The sequence below is a fragment of the Leptosomus discolor genome, chromosome 21 (assembly GCF_034619465.1).
Source record: "Leptosomus discolor isolate bLepDis1 chromosome 21, bLepDis1.hap2, whole genome shotgun sequence".
Classification (NCBI taxonomy): Eukaryota; Metazoa; Chordata; class Aves; order Leptosomiformes; family Leptosomidae; genus Leptosomus; species Leptosomus discolor.
The window spans coordinates 5,156,975-5,165,603 of NC_141411.1; positions in this window are offsets into that span (position 1 = coordinate 5,156,975).

Genomic DNA, 8,629 nt, shown 5'->3' on the forward strand with positions numbered 1-8,629 from the left:
TTGCTGGCTGCAAACATGTCCTGGGAATTCAAGGCCATTTCCCACATTGATGGAGCGGGTGACCCCAGGAGCTGATTCAGGATCTGTCAGTCCTGCTGCCCGTCCTTTCTGCTCGGCCTGGCTTCCCCAAGGGTTGTCTCTTCACCCCCTTCATCTTTCTCTGAGCACCCTCTCCCTGGAGTCGCCCTGCCTGCTCCGGGCTGCCTTTACCTCTCGGCAGGGCTGGTGTTTCCTTGCACAGCCCAGCGATGTCAGCCCTTAGATTCTCGTTCCTCCCGCCCTGCGGGATCAGTTAAACCAGGGATCCTCTGCTCCAGTTCTCTTTAATGGCTGTTCATTCCTCAATATGAAGAGACATTTAAACGGATCATTTGGAAAATAGTCAATTGTCAGTCCTGAGGCTCAGCTCTTGAAGTAACTAAGAAGAAGTTCATATATTGAGGGGGGAAAAAAAACCCAGAAAAGTATGTTGCATGAACAATCCAGCATCGGCAGAAAGAGGAACACAATAATTCACCTCAGTGAGCACAGGAAAGAAGTTCAGATTGCTTAGTTTCTTGGTATCAGATTAGCTCCTTCAGTCTGCACCATTATAAATTGCATCTAAGACAATCTTATCAAACAGAATTCACTTTGGTGAGTAATTCTTGATAGCTACAAGCAGTTGCTTTCTCCAAGATGCTCAGAGTCCCCGTGTGTGACAGGGTGGGACTGTGCAGTGCTGCTGGCACGCAGCTGGGGAGAGCACATGTCCCCAGCCAGCTGCATCCAGCCCTGCTCTAACACAGTTTCTTTAGGCAGTGTAGAGTCTCACATGAGATAAAGAACAACACAATGATCTCCTTTTTTTGCTCTGGATGTGGACAAGGAAAAACGTTGGATGATGTGAGAAAAATCCGGACAGCTCACCTGGATTTAATTGCTTTGGAAAGGTGTTCAGACAGCACCTGGAGATAGGAGGAGTACGATACCTAAACAGAGGGAGGTTGTTTTATGAACACAGATCAACCAGCCACTCATCTGGATTCTCCCTCCAAGGAAAGCTTGTTCCTTCTTTCTCTTCTACGATATACAAAGCCATTGAAATGTAAAAGTATGTTTTGATCTTTCAAGTAATTTGATGCCCTGGAGGTACACTGGTATCAGCTGCGGCCGGGCATTGTTTGAGGCGTACACATCCGTGTGTCCCAAGCCCCTGCTCGGGTGTTTGCTATAGATGTTGTTACCATTAGAGCAGAGGGGAGACGGAAAATAATGCCTGGCGAGGGGGATCTGACTGCGGTGACTGTGGTGGTGGTGGTACAGCTGCATCTGCAGGTTCTCACCTTGCTGAGGTGGGTCTCACATGAACCTCTAAACACTCGTGCTTCAGAAACCAAGTGTAACTTATCCCCAAGGTGGGATACGCCAGGATAGCAAATGTGGAAGAGCAGGATTCAGGGCAGCAAGGGGACTCCAAGGCAGTTTCAAAGCCTGATACTTTTGTAATGTGAATTCCCAGCTCTGTGGGAGCCCTTTTTCTAACGCACCTTGACGATCTTGTGGACAGCACGTCTCTCTCTCCTTCTGAAACACAGCCCGTGTGCACTTGTGTGGCTTATTCTAAAGCAACACAACTGCTTGGTCTTGACCACTGGTATCCAAGGTGGTGTCGTGATCCTTTGTCACTTGTGAGGCCAGGAGATCAGACAGTAATTTTGGATAACTTTTCCCTTCCTCCTCTATGCTTGGAAGTTCTCATTGTTCATATGCTAAGTAGTTAATTGCCAAAGTTTCCTGAGTACAATGGGGGCTTTGGGGGCTATTTATCCCCCCTCTGCAGTGCTACAGAATAATATTTTTTTTCCCTCTGACAGGCCTTTATTTATTCCTGCTCGAAATATCAATAAGTATGCTTCACTCCCACCAAAAAAAAAAAAAAACCACCAACTTTAAATATGTATTAGGACGCCCCCCAACCTGTCACATATTCCCTTAAATGCCACTTTGGTTCATAATGACAGTCCTGGAAATGCTGACTGCCAACCCAAAATTTATGGAGGTACTTAGGACAGAAAAAGAGACATCATTTTCTGCTGAGCAGGACACAAGTGCACAGCTATCTGTAGAGAGCGACTCGCCACTCAAGCACCTACCTACAGCTTTGCTGATGGCTGGAAATTGTTAGTTTTCTTGAGCGGGCTCTGATAAAGCCCTGGGTGGGTTACAGGTCCCTGCGTACGGATGTCAGGCTGAGAACAGCCTGACCAGTAGCAGGTTCAATACCTTCTGCGGTCTGACGGGCTGCATGGGAGCTCGGGCTTACGCAACCGGTCCCTGTGTTCTGGGAAGCTGTCACGTGCGGGGCCCACCAGCAGCAACACAGCTTTGTCAGATGTAAGACTCTGGAAGAAGTACTGACACCAATATAGGTGTGGTTTGGACCTACCATCTTTCCCCACCATTGCAGGTGCTAGAGCTAGAGCTTCTTGGTTGCGGGAGTGCTGGATACGGTGAGTCTGTCCAGCTCTTTAGATCTCTGGCCGCCGTATCCTGCCTGCACTTGACAGCAAAACCTACAAATATCTCCAAATTACTGCGATCACATCCCAAATGCTTTCCTGCACGTCGGTGGCAACGCACAGACCCACCCTGCAAGCCAGAGGTGTGACTGCGCCTTGCGCAAGCGTATCCGAACCAGCTTTGTGCTGCTGGGCTGGGTATTAATAGCTCGGTCTGTAAAGCAGCGAGGAGCTCAGCAGCACAAGTTAGGCTGAGTATTTACTCAGGATCTTCAGAAAGTTTTTCAGCCTGTGCTGAGTCTGGTGTAGCTGCAGCTCCAGGGCTTATTGATATAGTCACTAGGTAGGTACGACTGCTAGTTGTGATAACACCTTTGGACTGCAGCATAGATACCCTCTTAGCTGGCATCTTCTTCCCTGTTACAGTCGGTCGGGTTCAGCTGGTCGTTCCAAAGCCCAGCCCAAGGGACGTGTGCCAAGGGACAAGTGTCTTTGTGCGAGAGCTCAGAGCACGCAGTCCCCAGGGCTATAGAAAAGTATTTGTGGAGAAGACAGACGAAGTCAGTAACACAGGCAGTGTTTCTCGACTCTCCACCCCTTCGGTAGCTGCTGAGTCATTCTGGTTTGGTTCCGCCAGGATGTAACGTGCTCAGCACTCTGTAATTTTCTTCTTTGCCTTAAGTGATAGCCAGTTTTGCTGTACAGACCTCAAATCAGGGAAAACTGCAACATTACCAGAATTTTCTGTGCTCTCATCTCCACTGGGAGCCGGACAAGGTGACGTCGTGTTTCTTGGCTGTCTCCCTGTTGCAGCTCGTGCTGGGTAGTGCTCGGGACAACCCTCCAGCGACTGCAGTTTTTCGATATGACAGAGTTGATGTTATCCTGCTGTAGCTGCACAGACGCTCTGCACTGATGAGATGTGGTTTCTCTGGGCCGATATCTCTCTGGGCCATGTACAAGCCCTTTGCCTCACTTAGGCAGGGACAGCGAGCGCAGGACCGTTGCGATGTTCCCTCAGTTCCCTTGATGTGTAATGTTTTATTATGAAGCACTCCGAAGAGCTGGGCTGGAGGACATGCGGGGGTGTCCTGCTGACCCTGCCTTGAAGAACTCCAGCTTGATGAGAGTGAGGGACCATCCTCCTAAGTGTGAGCCAACCCGCTTTCCTTAAACAGTGGAAGGGAGAAGTTCCAGCTGCATCGGTCAAACAGCAGCTGAAATATTGTCCTTTTGAACCTGGCATCTGACTTGGCTGCCATGTCCCCTGCGTAATCTTTAACAGAGGTCAGAGAGGAGCTCTCTGCAGCTGCCACAAACATCTCGGAGAGCTGCAGACGTTTAGAGCTGCCCATGCCCTGGTGGAATGAGGTTGGTGTTGGCGGTGGAGGGTCATCGTCCAGGTGAGTGTGTGCAAATGCCCAGGGAGACGCCTCAGGCCTGCGGGTGAAGCAGGCTGGCCTCCTGACTATTCGGAGCTATGGACAGAGAGAGGCAGAGGAGAGTTTTTGAAAGTTTAAGAGTTTTTTGTAGAGAAAAATCAAGTAAATCTATGGAGACCTTTGGAGCATAGAGCTTTCTTTCACCAAGTCATCTGTTAAGGTGAAGAACCCATTCAGACAGAACTCAATCCCCTTTAAATGGGAATTTAGGGTGTGGTTTCTCCATCATCTTGCCTCTCTTCAAAAGGGGGTAGGCAGACCTGAAGAGCTCGTGGGCTCTCTGTAACGACGGCTGAGGGAGAAAACATCTTTGTGATCAAGTAACGTGCTGAGTAGTCTGCTGGAAGTTGAAAAGGAGCCTCCATCGTTTTAAGGAATAACTGGAGATGCCCTTTGGGAATTGTCTGTCTGACCAGAGGGCAAGGACAGAAGAGGCCCTGGGGACTTCTGATACGAGCGGGTGTGAGAAGAGCCAGTATGAGCACAGCCCAGTGGGGTACGTAGGTGATGCTGTTAGTGAGAGCAAATACCGCTCCCACTGGTTTCAGGGACAGCGTGTAAAGTCTCCCGAGTCCCAGTCTTTCTGCTGAATGTGCTTCCAGAAAATATTTTGTGTTTCAGGGACCAGGGATTTCAGTAGGCTTCCTCTTTCGAGAGCTTACACTGTATGCTCTGAAATTGCGAGAGCAATCTCAGCAGCTGGTGTGGGGGCTCCACGCTCTGGTTTCATTCAGTCGCCCGCCAACCCCGTACAGCGACAGCACCCCGTCTGAGAGCCAAACGCTCTTTCTGCAGTTCCCAATATCCTCACAAACGCGGGGAGCTGGTGCTCTGCAAGCCCCGGAAGCCTGGAGGTGTGCGTGTAGTCGTTTTTCGTGGTATGTACGAGCCAGGAACCCGAAATAGATGGCAGGAAATGCAGCAGGTTGGTAGTGGAAAGAGAGTGTTTGTTCAGATCAACTGTCCCAGCGCTCGTGTGGCATCCGAGGACACGGTTCAGTGACGCTACTTGAAGGGTGGGAAAAAAATCATATTCATGTTTCATGAAGGGAGTTTGAAAAACAACTGCTTGACAGAGCTGGTGCCTCAGGGCAAGGTTTAAAATACTTCAACATCAGCACAAGAAATGGGGTGTGGGGGGTGTGTGACCCCACAGGCACTGTCAGCCACTGACGACACTACCCTACGCCGGGGTGCCTGTTAGGTGACCTGCACTGAGACGTGACGGAGGGACCTTCCTTTTGTTATGTGTTTTTCCCCTTGCATAGTTTATATACTTAAAAAGACAAAATTGAGTGATAAAAATCACTCAGCCATTACGTGACCATCCAAAATTCCATACCTTAGGCCAGAAATACGTTTGCTGGTTGTATTAAGGATGTGTGATAAAAATTTGTATGGACAGAACTTTTGTGCCTGTCTCACATAACGTACAGATGTTGACCTTGAAATACTATTTACTTATTATTCTTATGTTTATTTCTGAGTTTTACCTAAGCATTTTTTTAACTTGGAAAGTGAAGACTTCATCATAAACAATCTTTTTGTGTAAGTTGGTTTTTTTTAACAGCTAATTACGCCTGTGAACTGCAACTTTATGGGACGTGTTTATTAGGTACTTCCAGATGTAAGTGGGGAACAAAAAGCAGATGGAGCAATGATTTGATTTTTTTTCTTTCTTAAGACGGACCACAAAATTATCAGGATTTTTTAAGAGATGCAATACTCGCATGTTTTGAACAGCACCTAGAAACTTCTCAGTGCAGCGCTTTGCAAATAGCTACAGCCTTTGAGAAAACTGTATTTATCCTAATTCCTCGTTTTATCCTAGAGGAAAAAGTATCTGTTTTCATAGTTAACCTTTTCACATTCCAGGTAGCAGGCTAAACATATAATTTTCAGGTTTTAAGTACGTGATAACGGGAGAAAAGCAAAACACAGAAAACCCTAAACACATCTGAGAACTCCCATGAGATGCTGCACGAAGGATGCTGATACCTTTCCGTATTTCCACGTCTCACTCCTGCCTGAGCAGCCAGGGAAAGCGTTCCCGGTCCTCTGCCTTTCCCGTACTGTCGGTCAGTGGGTTAGGGCTCTTTTTCTCTTCCCAACTAAAAGAAACAAGACACGAAAGATTGACCAAACCCGCCGGTACTAATCCTTTCCCCCCACAACGGGTGAACACTCGCTGCACTAATTGCAGCTACGCTCGAGGCCATCGGCATTACTGCACCGTGAAAACGTCGGAGTTTCCAGGCGAAGGTGGTTTATGGGGCGTTTTGCCCCATTTCTCTCTACAAGGCCATTTTCTGAGCATGTGGGTTTATGCAGCTTTCAATGCGATGTTCAGCCGGTGCTGCTTCACAACTGACTCGGTCAGCACTTTGGTTGATTGATAACTCCTTTTTTATTGGATGGCGCTCTATTAAATCACACGGAAAGGTTAGTGTGTACCTTCAGCCCTCATCGATTTTCTGTTACATGAAAGTGAGTTAACTCCCTTCAGCCGAGTTTGGTGGGAAACATAAAAAATCTTCCATCATCAACCGTAACTTCAGAACGCTTCACCTGGAAAAAAAAAAAGGATTTAAAACTCCGATTTGCACGTTAAGATTGAAAAAAAACCACCGCTGAGGAGCCAGAGAGGTGACACAAGTGCCCGGCACTGAAATGACCAGGACGGACCGGGGTGACACACGCTCCACGCAGAAGCAGAGGCTTAGAAAGTGCAGTGGACGCTCGCAGGAGGCTGATGGCGGCTGATCGCTTCGAGGGGTCAGGCTTCCAACCTCCCAGGCACACGGGTCCCTTCTAGCCATCGTGTTCATTTCGACCATCCTAAAGAAAAAAGCCATGGGACAAAGGGCTGGGGCAGAGACCAAACGCTGCTCCTTCTTGAGGCTTAAGGAAGCAACAAACAAAACGGGTCGGTTCTCGATTCCAAATGGTAATTTTCTCCCCTTTTTAAGTATGTTTTATATACTTGAAGGAAGATGAAGGAAATTATAATATGACTGAAGGTCCCCAGCTCTGAGCTGCTTTCATTTGAAGCACCATCGGTGGTTTTGAACCTGCACCCTTTAAAAACCAGGAGAGCAGAGAAATGGAATTAAGTTGTGCCTCTGGGATTTGAGATAAGTTCAGAACGTTGCTTGTTTGTTTGTTTGTTGGGTTTTTTTTTTCAAATACCACATTAGTTCCACAGCTCTGTTACAAAACAAAATGACGGATGACTTGTTTTGATGTTGTGGCATCGTCACAGGGATGTCTGCACATCGCTTTGTGCACGAGTCACCCTGCTGAACTCAACAGGGCTATTCGCACGCTTGACATTCAGCAAATCTTCGCAAGACTGGAACCTAATGTGATTAGAATAAGCCAATTCCAGCGCAAATCGAAGAGTATAAAGTTTCAAACCTGAGGTCAGAGAGTTTGCAAAAGTTTAATTCAAATTAAAAAAAAAAAAAAAGTGCTAGAAAAAAATGCAAGTAAACCCTGCTGTTAAAATCAAGTTCTCACCTAAAGAAGGAAAACAAGACAGTGAAGTTGCTCATGAGTTACTGAAATGATTTTATTTACTGTTTGTCTTCCCAACACTTGACTCTGAAGTGGAAACAACTATAGATTTATTTTTTTTTTTTAAATTAATCTTTTATCCGTCGAGGACAGGACCACGCTGTTGCATGGCTGTTCTGGGGTTAGGCGAGATCTGTGTAAATCAGTGAGAGCGACTTTATTTCTAAACCTTTGATAGATTATTTTTCAGGCAGGACAAGGACAGAATATATTATTATTTCTTTTTGATACGTTAACAGTAGATACTTTAAAAAGTATACACAGACAGGAATACTTAGAGGTTGACATCTAAGACCGTTCAGCGTTAAGTGACATCTTTTCCTGTGCTTTTAAGGCTTCAACAGCTCTGGTCCAAGCCGGGTACTTTGCAAAAGAGACTTGTCACAGACCGGCTGCTTTCAGATTCCACGGTTAACATACGTTAAGAGACAAAAGATCTATAGTTGGACTGTGAAGGAGGGAAAGCAGCGTTCATTTTTTCCTTTGAAAACAATTAATTCTATAAATTCAGCTTCTAATATTATGCAATACTCTGCACGATCCGAGTGGGAGGTGGAGCGTACATATGCCCATGTGGTACACTCTATAAAAAATAAGTGTAGGAGCCTCTGCAGTTCCTATCTCGCCACTTATCTCAGTTGCAAACGTAACTTCTTCCTTGCTCGTTCCTCCCCGTCCTTCCACCCCGTCACACCTCTGCACGTCAGGGGCCATCTGGACCTGAAGTATTAGACTAAAAAATAAATACGGGCTCTCGTTATTCCCGTCGTGTGTTTGATGTTGCTTGCTTGGGCTAACGGTGGCAGAGAAAAGGCTCGGGGGGAGCACGGCCGTGTTGGGCGCTGGAGCCTGGCGATGCTCCTGCACGTTTTGGGGGATCCCGTCCCTCCTGCCAAAAAAAAAGGCGGGTGCGGGATAAAGCCACCCCAAGGAACCTGAGGCAAAAAATCCACACAGCCCCTCTCCAGTGGCCTGGGGGCTCGCGGGGGCAAGGCACGGGCCTAAGAAGGGACACCCCCCCCCCCCCCGGGACCCGAGCCCCCCAGGCACACCCCCGAGGAACCGCGGCGGGGGGTGGGCGACAGTCCCCCTCGGGCCGCCCGGAGCCAG